This window comes from Carya illinoinensis, chromosome 1 (genome assembly GCF_018687715.1).
Source record: "Carya illinoinensis cultivar Pawnee chromosome 1, C.illinoinensisPawnee_v1, whole genome shotgun sequence".
In the NCBI taxonomy this organism is placed as follows: domain Eukaryota; kingdom Viridiplantae; phylum Streptophyta; class Magnoliopsida; order Fagales; family Juglandaceae; genus Carya; species Carya illinoinensis.
Window position 1 is genome coordinate 11,721,395 of NC_056752.1, and position 15,986 is coordinate 11,737,380.

Below are 15,986 nucleotides of genomic sequence, written 5' to 3' on the forward strand. Positions count from 1 at the left end.
GTTGGTTTTCCTTATGGTCTGAGTACTTCGCATAGGCCAAGTGACTTCTTTTAAATGAGGGTTGTTGGGGCAAGTTGAGCTCTCCCCCCTTCCCTCGAGGTCCTCATGTGTTTGTTACTGGGGCCTAGAGGAGGGAAAATCTCCTCACAATTATCCCACCTAGTCCAATGGGAATTTATTCTTACCTTTGTTTTCTTGTTCATATTTTCATGTGGTCACATCCATTAAACTTTCATGCCTTTAAGATGGGCGGTAATTACTCTTCCCAGCTCTATGGCACATCTTAGGTTCTTGGTACTTGATTGTACTCGTTTGGCTTTTCTACCATTAATGGTGTCAGGAGATTGCTCCTCTTCGACTTTAGTGGCATGTGCTCTAATAGTCAGATTTGGCACTTGACTGTGTCCGTTCAGTTCTCCTAGCATTAATGGCATCAGGTGGCTCTTTCTCTCCACTTTGCATCATATAGCATTTGTGCTTTGTCTCGCTAGCCTTATGAGGCGCATGTGCCCCCATGATCTAGGATCCCACCCGTCTCTGGGGCCTATTTAAATCTCAACACTTTCATCATTTGGCACCTACTTGCATTCCTTCCCCTCTTTTTTCCTCATTTGAATCGCTTGTGTTTCTGTGCTTTCCTTTCTTCTGCATGTTTCTTGCCTCTTCTTTCTCTGTTTTCACATCCCATGGTTCTCAAGAACTCTTCTTGCGTTGTTCCTAAGAGCTCTCACTACATCAATCCCTCTTATTCCTCACAGGCCCCAGAGGGTTTGGACCCTCCTGAGGTTTGAACCAAGTCTTAACATTTTGACGGGTTTTCTTGACAGTCAATGATAATTTCAAGTGAGTTGGAGTCTTTGAAGTCTACTTTCAAGGTACCCTAGATCATGGAGTTTGAGGTGTCGAAGCCCAAAAAAGGAGCAGTGGACTCAGAAAGCTACGCCTCGAAGGTAGCCTTGTACCCAAGCATGTTCTCTAGCAGCCTTCGACTGCCCTTTCGCTACCCGATTCACGACATACTTGACTACCTAAGTTTGGCACTAGCACAAATCCATCCAAACATGTGGAGGATTTTGGTGTTCTGTTACATCATCTGGGTGTCCTTCACTAACACCATCCCCGACCTTAACGGCGACAGGAGCTGGTGTCAAGGTGGAGATAGGAGCGGCTATCAGAGAGAATCTTGAGAATGTTGTGGAAGATAAAGGTGAAGGTGAAAGTTGGGGTGGTCCATTCCTGGTGGAGTTCCTGGGGCGAGTTGGCACACCGAGTGGCGCTGGAACTTTTGCCAGGAATTCCTCTAAGGGAAGGGATTACACTACCCCGAGGTTGGCGATACATGGGGCCTATTATGAATCTATCCAAGAGATGGTCGGGAAGTTCAGGGGGTTCTTTTCCATGACTATTATCTAGTTGCATTCCTCTTTAAGTCTTATTGGCATATTTTTTTTAGGTATTGACTTGAAAACTTTCTTGGCAGTGTGTGGAGCGATTGGTGGCCTTCATTGTGGGTGAACGGGAGGGGCTAGAAGGCGAGAACTGGGCACTATGATCCTTAGTGTGATTGACCTTGCACCATGCCAAGGGGGATTGTGTGTATGTGTGTGTGTGTGTGTGTGAGAGAGAGAGAGAGAGAGAGAGAGAGAGAGAGAGAGAGAGAATAGGAGTTAGAGGAAGCCCTAGTTAAGGTGTGAGTCAGTCACCAATGGAGGCAGAAGAGGATACTCCAACTTTGTCATCGAAAGGACTAACTCAAGTATGACCTGGCGAGGTCATAGAAGGAAGCCGGTTTCCATCGACCTCGAAGCAAAGCTTACTAGGGAAGCGGGGGACAATCTTCACGACTCCCTCAATCAACAATTAGAGGAGCTGGACAAGCTCCGGGCTGAGAAATCAAGCCTAGAGATACGAGCAGCTTGCCAAGTCCTCAAAGAATAAATTGGACTCTCTCAAGGCCAAATCCCAGATGATGAAGGAGTTGGAGGGTGAGAATGCCTTGGCCTGTGCCAAGGAATCCAGCAAGAAGGGTCGGGCTAATGCATTGGAGATCATGTTGGTTGAGGCCGATCTAACGATAGCTGCTTGTGAAGCAACTATGAAGTACCTGCATTCCTGCCTGGATCATGTTGAGGCTGCAGTCCCTTAGCTACGCGCCTAGTTGTCACATGCCCATTTGGCTCATGATGATTCTTGGTCTTACTACTATCTAGAAGGCTTGGAAAAGATGCGGGACCATGTGCTTGTTAACCCTCATGGTGACTTGAGGTATCTGAAGGTGAAGAACCTGCCTCCAGATCTAATAGCGCTAAAGCTAGGTGCCTCAATAGGAATTGACTTGATCCCAAGCATTCTCTTAGGCAAACTCTCCAGTTGAACCCTGATTGTATCTTTGTATTCTTTGAGCATTTCTTTATCTTCTCATACTCCTTTCTCCTTTTCTTTTTTGGGGAGTGTAGCGGGCAAGAGCAATTGAGTGAAGTTGGCGAGTAGAGGTCATGCCACCCGTCTTTACTGGCCTGCCCATATTTTGCAGATTCAGTGAGGGGGGGAGCTATACGAAAGGATCAACACAAATAACAGTTAATTGTAATTGTAATTGTAATTGTAGAGTTTGCAAACCTATGTCATTTTGATGGGGTGCGAAGGAAGTTTGAGGTGCTTGCTTAGTTACCACCTCCTCGTTAGGGGAGTTACATCTGAGAGTTAAAGTCGGGCAGTTGAGATACTAGACCCACACTCTTCTAGGGAGAGGTCGGGATGCCTTAGGCTAACTTGCCTGTTTGGTTTTCCCGGAGAGGTAAGTTGTCAGACAGTTGAGGAGTTGGTTCGCTCTTCATCGTGACGGGGATTGGAGCGAGTCATCCCCCTCCACGAGGGGGAGAAGTTACTCCAAGATGGACTCTCCCTTTAGTTCCTCATGGGGAGGTAAGCCTGGTAGTTTGAGACTGGACTCACTCCCACCCACTACCATCACAAGGAATGTAAGTGTTGGGTAGGCTGAGAATAATCATGCTTTTTAGCATGGTGGAGGTTGGAATAAGTTGCATGATAGCTGAGAGGTTGAACCCACCCTCCATTGAGGGAGGGATATGATGGCCATAAGGCATAACTCATCCCTTTGTGTCCAGCATAGAGGTAAGTGTCGGGCAACAAAAGGCTGGACCTGCTCTCCACCGCAAGAGAGATAAAGCAGCCTTAAGGCATAACCCATCTCTTTGGATCCCACGGGGAGGTAAGTTGTTAGATAGCTAAGGAGTTGGGTCTGCTTCACGCCGTGATGAGGTTGAAGTAAGTTATCGGGCAGCCAAGAGGCTAGACCTGCTCTCCTCCATGAGGGAGGTCGGGCCTCCGAGAGGGCAGCTGTTGACCCTCTTGGGGAGGTAAGTTGTTGGGCAGTTTAGGTGTGGACCCATTCCCGCTCATTGATATCATAGTGAAGGTTAGTTATTGGTAATGGAGATTAAATTTTTGGAGACGGGACTTAGAACATAGCTGTAGAGGGTGCTTTAGGGTAAGACACAATTCATTCCCGGAAAACTATAATTACACATCTTACACTTTTCAACAACAAAAATTTCGTAGATGCTTGGCTTTCCAATGGTGTGGCAGCTCATTTTCATAAGAGTTTTGGAGCTAGTAGGAGCCCAGGAGGTTGTTGGTAGTAACCACATAGGGGTTCTCCCACTGGGGACCAAGTTTTCCTTAGTCTTAGGCGGTCATCCTTGTTTGCTTTAGCACCATGTTGCCTATCTTGAATGCTTATGGTCGTACCCGCTTGTTGAAACATCGTTTAGCTCTCCTCTTATTGACCATCATCCTTATTTCTGCTTCAAGCCTAAACTACTCCAATAAGCTAAGCTGTTCTTCTAAACCCTCATTGTTGGAGCTTTGCTCGAAGTGTTGCACCCTATAGGTAGGGATCCTGACTTGACAAGTGACATCGCCTCATGTATGCAGGTGAGAGTGAAGGGAGTCTCTCCCATCAAGATTCTCACTGTGATCCGATATGCCCACAGCACATTGGGGAGTTCTTCTACCCAAGCCCCTTTCCTGTACTTGGGTTTCTACTTGAGAATCCCCATTAGCGCCTTACTGGTTGCTTCATTTTGCCCATTAGACTGTGAATGTCTTGGAGGTGAGTACCAGAATTTGATTCTTCGGTCCAGGCACTAGTCTTGGTAGTGGTTAGAATCTTTCATTGTTCTATATGATGATTTGGGGGATGCTGAATCTGTAGATGACCGTCCTTTACAAGAAACGAGTGATGTTGCTTGCCTTGATTGTTGCCAATGTTTCAGCCTCTACCTACTTAGTGAAGTAGTCTACTATTACTACCACAAATTTTACTCCCCTTTTGCCTGGAGGGAGGGGGCTTCTAGGTTAACGCCCCAATGGGCAAACGACCAAGGCGATGTGATTGATGTCAACTCCTCTGGCGAGCAATGATGTACTTTGGAGTACTTTTGATATTTCTTACACTTCCGAACATATTCTTCTGCGTCTTGGAGGGATAGAGGCCAGTAGTACCCTACCCTCATCACATTTCTTACCAACACCTTTCCCCCAGAGTGGTTATTACAGATTCCCTTATGTACCTCTGCAAGCATGTATAGGGCTTCTTTGAAAGAGCTGCACCTTAAGAGAGGTAATGAGTAACCTCTCTTATATAGGACTCCCTCAAGTAGGGTATAGCATGCTTCTCTCTTCCTGATCTTTCTAGCTTTCCATCTATTATCGGGTAGCTCATTGGCATCTATATACTTGATTATGTCCAACGCCCACTCCAGGGCTCCCAGTTTTACCTCTACAACTTCAATCCCCATGGCAAGTACTTCAATAGTCCTGACCACCATTTGTTCTGGCAAAGGAGAATCTTCTTGCCAGGACATTGCTCATGCCAACTTGTCCACTCTTTGGTTCTCAGCTTTTAGTACTTGTTGGATCTGAAAGTATTTGAAGTGGGCATGCTCACTTGCTATCAATGCTAAGTACTTCAATTTTTTGCTCTTCATAGCAAACTCTCATCGCACCTAGTTGACTACTATCTGAGAATCGGCCTACACCTCTATCTCTTTGAAGCCCAAAGTCTTAGCGATCACCAAACCATAGAACAATGCCTCATACTTCTTCTAGGAAGCCAGTGAATTCTACCACAAAATCTACCAACATTGATCTCTTAACAGCATTTTGGGGTACATATTCGATGTCAAACTCGCTGAGCTCCACTGCCCAGTTTGTCAGGCACCCTAAGGCATCTGGTCTTTGTAAGATCTTCTTCAGGGAGGTTTTGGTCAAAACCCTCACTAGGTGAGCTTGGAAATGTGGTCGGAGTTGTTGGGTTGTTACCACTAAGGTGAAGGCAAGTTGGTCCATGCATCGATATCTAGGCTCTACTCCTCGGTAAGCCTGGCTGCTGTAATACATGGGTTTTTGGATCCCCCTTTTGTCCTGTACTAGGGCTGAGGAAGCTGCAGTCAGGGAGACTGACAAGCACAAAATTAAGGTTTCTCCACATCTGGGCTAGCTGAGTAGTAGAGGGCTAGTGAGGTATTTTTTTAGAGCCTCGAATGCTTGGTTGCACTCATCATCCCATGTTTGTGCCTTTTGCAACACTTTGAAAAGCAATAGGCAATTTTCGGTTGACCCTGATAATAATATGTTAAGGGCCGCTACCTGGCGGGTGAATTTTTGCACTTTGTTGATGTTTCGAGGTGGGGCCATATGGTATGGCCTCCACTTTTTCTGGGTTAGCTTCTATTCCCTATTCCGAAACAATGAAGCCTAGGAACTTCATAAAGAGCCCACTCTGAAGGCAAATTTCCCTGGGTTGAGTTTTATCTGGTACTATCTTAATACTACAAAGGCCTCGTGGAGGTTGACGAGGTGTTGTTCAGTAGCTCTAGACCATTTACTATCATTTATCATATGGGGTATTACAATAGACTTTAATAATAATCCATCTAAACTAGCTAACATATGCTAATCCTAATTTATAATCAAGTTACTTAACTCGTTGCTCTGCTTCCTGAATCTCACTTTGTAGTTCGTTACCTATACAAATTGTCACAAATGTTTTTTGAAAATGTGTTGTAGTATTCTACTTAATTAATTAACTATCATGAAGAATAATTTAATAAGCATTATGTTTCATAAAAAATCATTAAATACTAATATCATATAATAAATTAAATGCTAATAACATATTCTCACTTTAGATTATAATTTAGTAGAATAATTAGGCTTTATACAAGCTGTTAAAATAAATCGCAGAAATCTTAATTCATAAATAAGTTTAAATTTTTTTTAGCATTAACATAATTATTCAGTTTTACAAGAAATCTAATAAATAATAATATCATTTAAATTCTTAACACATTTCTTTATTTTCAATTCACAACTTAGTAGCATAATTATAACAAAATCTATTGAAATAAATATCATAATTTGGTTTAACAAAATAGACTTAATCAAACTTAAACATTCGAAATAAATTTAACACTCACTATTTACTACTAAAATAAAAATTGTAAAAATTTAATACTAAATAAGATAATTTAAATTCTTAATTATTTTCTATAGGAAAAAATAGTTTTTGTAAAAAAATTTTAAAATAATTGATTTAAGCTCATTAAAACTCAAGTTGAAATAAGAATAAGCTCATCTATAACAAAGGCCCATGTGAGCTCAGCCCATCTAAAAGGTCAGGATCATTTTGGTCATAACACTTAAGGGTTCAAAGCTTTTACAAGATGGCTATGCGACATGGGCTTTTTAATGGCAATCTTTGTGATTATACTAACATATGTTTGTACTTTTTGTCATAGTTGAAGACCTAAAAGCAATTAAAAGTAGCATAGATTTATTCTAGAACCAAAGGGTTGTATGGCATAGCTTACCCAAGGAAAGACAAAGGAAACCAAGCACAAGAGTCAGCATATAACAGAGACGGTGGCTAAGGCAACATCGACTTGCTCTTGACTATACGTGGTGGAGGGAGTGCGACGTGGGGGCTATCGTGCACAAGACTGATCACTTTGGGTGGTCTTTATTGCCCTTTGGGCTTGCTGAGCATGAAAAAGATAGGGTGGCTAACGCTGGTTTTGTGATGAAGGAAGTTTTAATGTGGGGCTATCGTGCTTGTGTAATGCTTCTTTCCCATTGGACATGGCAATTTGGGTTGGCACCAATCAACAGGTTGGACATCGGCTTGCATGGTATATGTGCTATTTGGAGAAAAGGCGAAGGGTCTATTGCGGTTTAAGAGGATCTTCATATGGTGGTCTCGATGGTTTTGGCTTATTTGCTTGTGTTTGACGATGGCTTCACTGTGGTTTATGACAAGGCAAGGGTTGAGACATTAGGGAGGCTTGTTGTTTTGTTTACCAAGGGCTGAGGAAGGAGTGTCATGGGGGAAAGGAAAATAGAGGATATAAATAATTGAGGGCGGGGTTGGTTACAAAATTGTCGAAAGCTTTTGGACTAAGAAATTAGCTGAGGGCGGGGTTTGTAGCTGATGAAGGTAGAGATGGTGATCAATGTATGATGGATTTGTACATGGGTTTGGGATGCCGAGTAAATGGGCTTGGCCCTCTTTGTGGGTTTTTGGGTCTTATGTTGGGTGCATGTTGTGGGCTTTTTCTTAATTAAAAAAAAAAAATTGTCTATTTAAGGATCCAAATAAATTTGAGAGTTTGTCTAAATATTATAGGCTAAGTCACCTGATAAATCCAATAGGCCGATCTTAAAGTTTAAAATTGAGCCCAACTTGTCCGATAATATTTTTGGGCTTATAAGTAATCTCTTAGGCCCGATACCAATTAATAGAACACACTTATCCATAATTACTAATAGGTTTTAACCTAATTATTGAGCCCAATAGAAAACTAACTTACCATATTAATTTATGGGCCCATGGTCTATTCAAAAGTATCAATAGATTGTAATTGAGTTTTCCAATATGGTCCATCTACCATAATTTAGGCCAAGTAAAATCATCCTTATAATTATTGGGCCAGATCTTTACAACTTTAAATTCTCAAACCAATATTCCTTTACCATTTAGGGGCTACTGCATGCTTATTGCATGTTACCTTATTAATCAAATTCTTTAACCACTTCTCAATAACAAGTCTCCCCATAAATAAATGGTTACATTTAAATCATAATAACATGCTCATTTAATTAACTCATCATATTCAAATTGACTTATAAATTACTCAAAGTCAGATAAATGATATGAGAAAAGCGTTAGATAAAGAGAGAATACTTGCCACATAATTTATAAAAGTTGCTAATGGCAGCCACATTGATGGAGAAGCTCAAGCAAAACTCAAGATAAGACTAATTGGCACCATAAAAGTTCAAAACCAACCATCCCCTTGGCTTACCCAATTGCATATTATTACAATCATACGTATCTTTTTTACAAACCAAAAGAGTCCAACCTAATATTAGGAATCGCTCAGAGTGCACCTCGCAGTCAACTTTGAGGAGATCATTGCAGAAGATATAATAATTTCACCAACAGTCAAACGCCTTGGGAATTTGGCAATAATAGAAATTATTGATAATATGATCTAAATGATTGCTGCATACGATTCAGTGTATTCACAGATACTCCCATATATTTGTCCATCAAATAGAAAGAAGCACCCAAAAGAAAACCTAGCATTTTTTTGCCTTGCATTCAAAGCAAACATCATCCACGTTATAAGACAACTCACCACAATAAATCCGAGTACCACCCACTTCATAGGCTTGTTATTGTTGAACATAATTTGTGCAACCTCTAATACAAATGCCAAAATGCAACAATGCAATCTAAAACATCCATTTGAACATTCAATGATCAACTTATTAACTCGTAATTAATAATTGAGTAATGTTATTATTCTATATTTTATTATTCTCTATCATACTTGCTATTGTGATATATTTTAAGTAATTTTATATATCAACTAATTATACAGGCAACCATTAAAAATGCACCATTTAACAGATGTGGCAAAATCATAAAGTTTAAGATTAGAACAATATTTTCCTAAACTTTTTTATACAAAATCAATCTCACCACTGGGTATATTGAGCTCTAACGAGGACTTTGTAGAGTATCTTGCCTAGCTTCTAGATCAAAATCCAAATTAATACTTGGGCTCCCATAAATGAAATTCGAAATGCTTTCATGAAAATTATGATTTGGAGTTTCTGGAAGATCATGTTCAGGTTCTAAATCATTATCTATTAGACTACTCAAAATCCCATCGCTCTTGTCAATAATCTGCAAAAGTTTAAACAAATATATGTGATACTAAGAATATCTCTATTGAAGATCGCCAACAAAGAAACAATCCAACTCAATTTTTTATGAAAACCAGTTCAAAACAGTCCATAAAAATATAACAACCTAAGCAATATAAGCCAACAAATTACCAAGGACTGTATATATATGATAAATACAGTCTATAAAAATATAACAACCTACTATGGACATAGGCTAGCTAGAAATAGGAACGAATAAAATATTTTGTACTACCAGCTCGAGCTCAAGCTGATCAACTCCCCTTGAACAGAACGAATCAACAGACTCAAGCTCCAAAACACCAACTCATTCTAGTAAAGCTCTATGACTCCAAGTACTCGATCGAGTCGAGCTCTATGACAGGGTCAAGCTCTTTGACGCCATCTTGATGGAGTCAAGTTCTCTGTTTGATACTATTGAGATCTTGGTGGAGTCGATTTCTTCTACACCATCTCGACGGAGTCGAGCTCTTCGACACCAGCTCCATGGAGTCGAGCTCTCTTTTTGACACCATTGGTGTCGAGCGCTTTGACACAATCTCGATGAAGTCGAGCTGTATGACAGAGTCGAGCTCTTCGAAACCGAACCCTCTCTAGCCAGGAGAAGGAACTGCACTACAAAGAAAATTTAACATAAAATTAACCAACATATGAAGAGTCCTCCAAGTTTTGGACCTCATAATTGGTTGACTTGCCAGCCTGATCAACCTCCTCTGTTTTAATCTTCTGGTTATGAGACTGGCTGTCTCCAGTTTCTTCAACCGCAATATGTTTCTTGATCGGATTCTCCATTGTTTCTGTTGGAGGCTGAAGTACCGTCTGCTCATTCTCCATTTCTGAAATGAAAAAGGTATGTATTGATGTACAGAGTGTGTTGAGAAATAGAGACAAAGGAAATAAAAAGACTACGCTTTGAAGATGAAGAGCAATATACTCCAGATGAAAGAAATAGCGATGAAAACTCTTTTTCTTAACAAAATACAAGGCTAAAAGAAATGCAATGAAAGTGTCTGATTACGAGCCAAGGGTGGCCTGGTGACCGGGCAAATACTTTCTCCGTTTTGAATAATACTTGCAGCGAGCATTCTCACCTGAATAGGCAAATATACTAATAAAATAAGTCCTCGAAATATTTATCGGTCAGAAATACTTCAGAAATCACAAAAAGCACTAGTGTTAACATAAGTCTCCTCCAAATAGACCCCACTAGTGTTTCATTTCATAGTCTATTGTTAGTGATCATATATAAGTCATCAAAACACTAGGGCCTCAGTGGTTTATACACCTCAGTGGTTTATATTGGTTTATATTGGTAGTGACCCTCAGTGGTTTATAAACCAATATAAACCACTGAGGGTGTATAAACCACTGGGGCCCTAGTGTTTTGATGACCTATATATGATCACTACCAATATAAACCACTAAATCGTATGAAGTAATTATTCAGATCATATTGTCATTAATTTCTATTATTGTCAAATTCTCGAAGCATTTGACTTATGGTGAAATTATTATATCTTCTGCAATGATCTCCTCAAAGTTGACTGTGAGGTGCACTCCGAGATTCCTAGTATTAGGTTGGACTCTTTTGGTTTGTAAAAAAAATATGTATGATAGTAATAATATAAAATTGGGTAAGCCAAGGCGATGGTTGGTTTTGAACTTTCATGGTGCCAATTAGTCTTATCTTGAGTTTTGCTTGACCTTCTCCATCAATGTGGTTGCCATTAGCAACTCCTATAAATTATGTGGAAAGGATTCTCTTTTTACCTAATACTTTTCTTGTATCATTCATCTGACTTTGAATAATTTAGGTAATTTGAATATGATGAGTTAATTAAATGAGCATGTTATTATGATTTAAACGCAACCATTTATTTATGGGGAGACTTGTTATTGAGAAGTGGTTAAAGGATTTGATTAATAAGGTAACATGCAATAAGTATGCAGTAGCCCCTAAATTGTAAATGAATGTTGGTTTGAGAATTTAAAGTTGTAAAAACCCGGCCCAATAATTATAAGGATAATTTTACTTGGCCTAAATTATGGTAGATTGACCATATTGGAAAACTCAGTTACAATCTATTGGATACTTTTGAATAGACCAAGGGCCCATAAATTAATATGGTAAGTTATGGGTTTTCTATTAGCCGGGCTTGATAATTAGGTTAAAACCCATTAGTAATTATGGACAAACGTGTTCTATTAATTGGTATTGGGCCTAAGAGATTACTTATAAGCCCAAAAATATTTTCGGACAACTTGGGCTCAATTTTAAACTTTAAGATCGGCCTGTGGGACTTATCAGGTGACTTAGCCTATAATATTTAGACAAATCCTAAAATTTATTTCGATCCTTAAATAGACTAGTTGTTTTTTTTTTTAATTAAGAAAAAGCCCAAAACATGCACCCAACACAAGACCCAAAAACCCATGAAAAGCGCCAAACCCATTTACTCGGCATCCCAAACCCATGTACAAAACCATACACATATATTGATCACCATCTCTACCTTCATCAGCTACAAACCCCGCCCTCAGCTAATTTCTTAGTCCGAAAGATTTTGACAATTTTGTAACCGACTTACATGCCAAACTCTTTTCCTTTCCCTCATGACACTCCTTCCTTAGCCCTTGATAAACAAAACAGCAAGCCTCCCTAATGTCTCAACCCTTGCTTTGTCATAAACCACAGTGAAGCCATCATCAAATACAAGCAAATAAGCTAAAGCCATCGAGACCACCATATGAACCACCCCCCCCCCCCCAAAAAAAAAACCACAATAGACCTTTCGCCTTATCTCCAGGTTGATAGGGGCCAATCCAAACTGCCATACCCAATGGGGAAGAAGCATTGCACACACATGAGAGCCCCATATTAAAGCTTCCTTCACCACGAAACCAATGTTAGCCACCCTATCTTCTCCATTCCCAGCAAGCCTAAAGGGCAACAAAGACCACCCAAAGTGATCGGTCACTTGCACAATGGCCCCACATTACACTCCCTCCACCATGGATAGTCAAGAGCAAGCCATCGCCACCTTAGCCACTGTCTCTGTGATGCCTTGCCTTCTTCCATATGGTGTCCTCTATTTTTCCTTAGGTAAGCTATGCTGCACATGTTAAATATTTAACATGAATATTAATAATTAGATCTTTGATTTTCTATAATCCACGATAATAAAGTAATAACAGTTAGAAAACATACCTCCCTTTATTACAATTTGATAGTGAATCTGACCGACTATATAAGAATAAATAACCCTTACAACTTTACCTACGAGTGTCCCTCTATGGCTAGAGGCACAATGATGTTGTAGGTGTGAACATTTTAACCCCTTAATGTTATTTATAGATTTCTAGCCATCATGAAATCTAGAGATTTTGTGTTCCATTGTGACTAGAATAGAGGTATTTATGTCTCACTGTGACCTCATTAATTAAGTGATAATATTTGAACTAGTCTAAACCCATCAAGATATGGGTGTGTGGGACATAGAGTTTTAATAAAATTCTTACATTCTCACACTTGGCCCATACGTCGATAAAATAACATTTTCTGTTCATGGGTTTATTACAGGGAAATTAACCATAATGCGCATATTCATTTCTAGAAAATTTTCCTAACTCAAAATACATTACATAAGTTCCATAATATCAATATCAAATCAACTACCAATGCGAAATATGGAGGTCATCTTTTATATAATTAACAAATTTCCTTCCATATACCACAACACCAATAACTTAATTTAACATGATCTTTAATTGGGATAATTAAGGCTAATACTGTGATGCCTTGGGTTTCAATTCATGTCTATTGTATACATTATATTGTCATCATTCATCCATACCATTTAATGTACATATAAATTGGAAGACAAGACAACAGAAACAATCATAATAGATATATATTTCAATGTCTAATAACAAAATACTTAGCATATCAATAATTTCTTTAACATGTTCACATCATAAGTATAAGCATATGACCCATCTTTTCAACATGTCCTTTAAAGTATAACCATTAACATACTATTGATATAGACATATTTGTTTCTGTCTTTTCTCCTACTATTTAAATATTTAAAATTTCATTAAATACTTATCATTTGAAGAAAAATACTCTGAGGAATTCTTGCAACACTTTCTTAGCAGCTTGGCTATAAGTCGACAATTCCAAGTCCTAAGATAAATTTCCTCAATCAGATACTATACACTGTAGCCTAAAAGCATATCACAAACTCAGCCCCTATTGCACGTGAAGTAGTAAGAGATTTGCCTCATACTTTCCAATAAAATAACTTTATTAGATAGCAAAATATATAACTATAACTGTATTTTCTATTATTAGAGTAATCCCATAAAATAGTGTATGAATATCTAGTTACCTTAAGAGTATCAGTTCTTCTTAAGACAACAATGTAGTCTTTAATTTCTTGCAAATAACTTTGCATTCTTTTCACAGCTCTTTAGTCAAACACCCTTAGGTTACTTTGGCAACAACCAAGGATGTCAATGGTAAAATTGATGTTCATCTATATACAAGTTTCTGCAACCATCAAGTTCCTTATAACCATCATAGACATAATTTCTTTAATAGCCTAATCAATTTGAGAACACTGTAAAATACTAAGCATGTGGCATTTTATTTTTAAAGCATTTATAGACCAACAATTTTGCATGTAAAGTTTTTCAAAACTATATGCAAATATACTGAGACAATCCTACACATTTTCATATTGGTATTAAAATTCAATCCCAATTACAAAGGATGTCTCATTCATAAATTTTATTTTTAAAGTTCTTTAGAGATATAACTTTAATGTCATACTACAAATCATGATTTATACTTGCCAAAAAGTCATATACATGCATGACCATAAATACAAATACACTCTCACTGATCATAGGGCATATACATTAACAATAAATGTTTTTCTTAAATCCAAAAATAGTATTGGTATTATCAAATTTTATATACCAATTTTCAAACAATTTGTTACATTTTTTAAGTGATCATTTTATTTGTTTCTTGTAGGCTTCAGACTTTCACTCTACAATTGTTTTCATATCCATTTGATGTAACTCTAGACTATAATGAGTTATTAATGTCATAGTGATTCTTAATAAGTTTTTTCAGGTTTATTTGAAATCTCTTTCTAATCAATGCTCATTTCTGAGTGAAATTCATGATTACAAGTCAAACTCTACATCGTTCAACATTGCATTTAAAGTTAGAATTTTGTCCCCAAAACCCATTTACATGTGACTTTTTATATTTTTTTAGACAATTAGATGAAATTACAGACTTTACATTGATTCATATATTTCAATCACTCTTTTATGCATTCGTCTTTTATAGAATCACTTATTTCTATAACTTGTGAAACATATTCGAACCTTCAAATCAAAAAGATCACATGAGGTTACCTTTTCTAATGTCTCCATGACCAATTCCTCAATGGTGTTTCTCTGATGAGGTAGATGATCATTTGCTTGTTGTTCTATGTTATCATTGAGATAAAAATTTAACTGAATTTCAACCATTTTCAAAGTAAAAGAATGCACTTCACAACAATCACATCTCTAATTTCTATACTCCTACTGATTTTGCCAACATTAAGATATTTAACATTTTAGTTTCCTCAAAATTCAAACTATAAATAAGAAATAATACAGCCTAAATCATTTGAATCTCCTTGAGTAATCAATAATATACCCATTAACTGTTATACAATCTAACTTCCTTTTATATGGATTGTAAAGTCTTACTTTAAATTGACTATTCATACATTTATTTGCCTTAATTAAGGTATCCTATCACTCCACAACTCCAAACGAGTCATTTAACTACTTACTAGGAACACAATATAAGATAAACACAATTGTCTTTAAAAATTTTATTACTCATTTTTTCAAGAGGTTAACAAAATAGGCTGGGGTTGTGACCCAACTTTTAATATTTTTCATGACACTACTTCAATTCAATTCGATGATTTTCACCTTTCTACCTAATTACATTTCCTGCCCCATGAGAAGTACCTCAAGAATTACCAACGACTTGAAACTTCTCATGTAGTAGATAGATACATCCATACCATAAAAATCATATATGAAAGTAATGAAAAACTTCTATCTAACAAACATTATAGAGAAAAATGTGTCTATATGCATTATCTCAAGAACCTCCCTATTTTTTATGGCATCTTTTCTTGATATGTTTGATTTTATACAAATTAAACCAACACACATTTTGAGATTAGAAAATCTAAATGCAGAAAATCTTTTATTTACTAATCTTTACAACCTTTATTTGGTGATATTCTCCAAAATTTTTATGCCACAAATTGTAAAATTTTTTCATAAATCATTTTTCATTTGGTTCCAATACATGCCTCATGAGTGATTAAAGGAAAAGCTTTTAACAAAAACACAAATATAAAGGCATGACAAATAAAAATTTTATTAGAAGGAAAAATAGAACAAACATAAATGGTATTTTGAAACAAATTGAAATTTAACATTTGTGCTCGAGTTCAACTAATAAAATAAGTATCAAAATTTATAGAGTTTAATTTAAAACTTATACAGAAAAAATAAGTATGAACATTTGCACTTGAGTTTAATCTAAAAAAAAAAAAGTATAAACATGTATAAGATCTTATTCAAAAGGTATATAGAAAGAA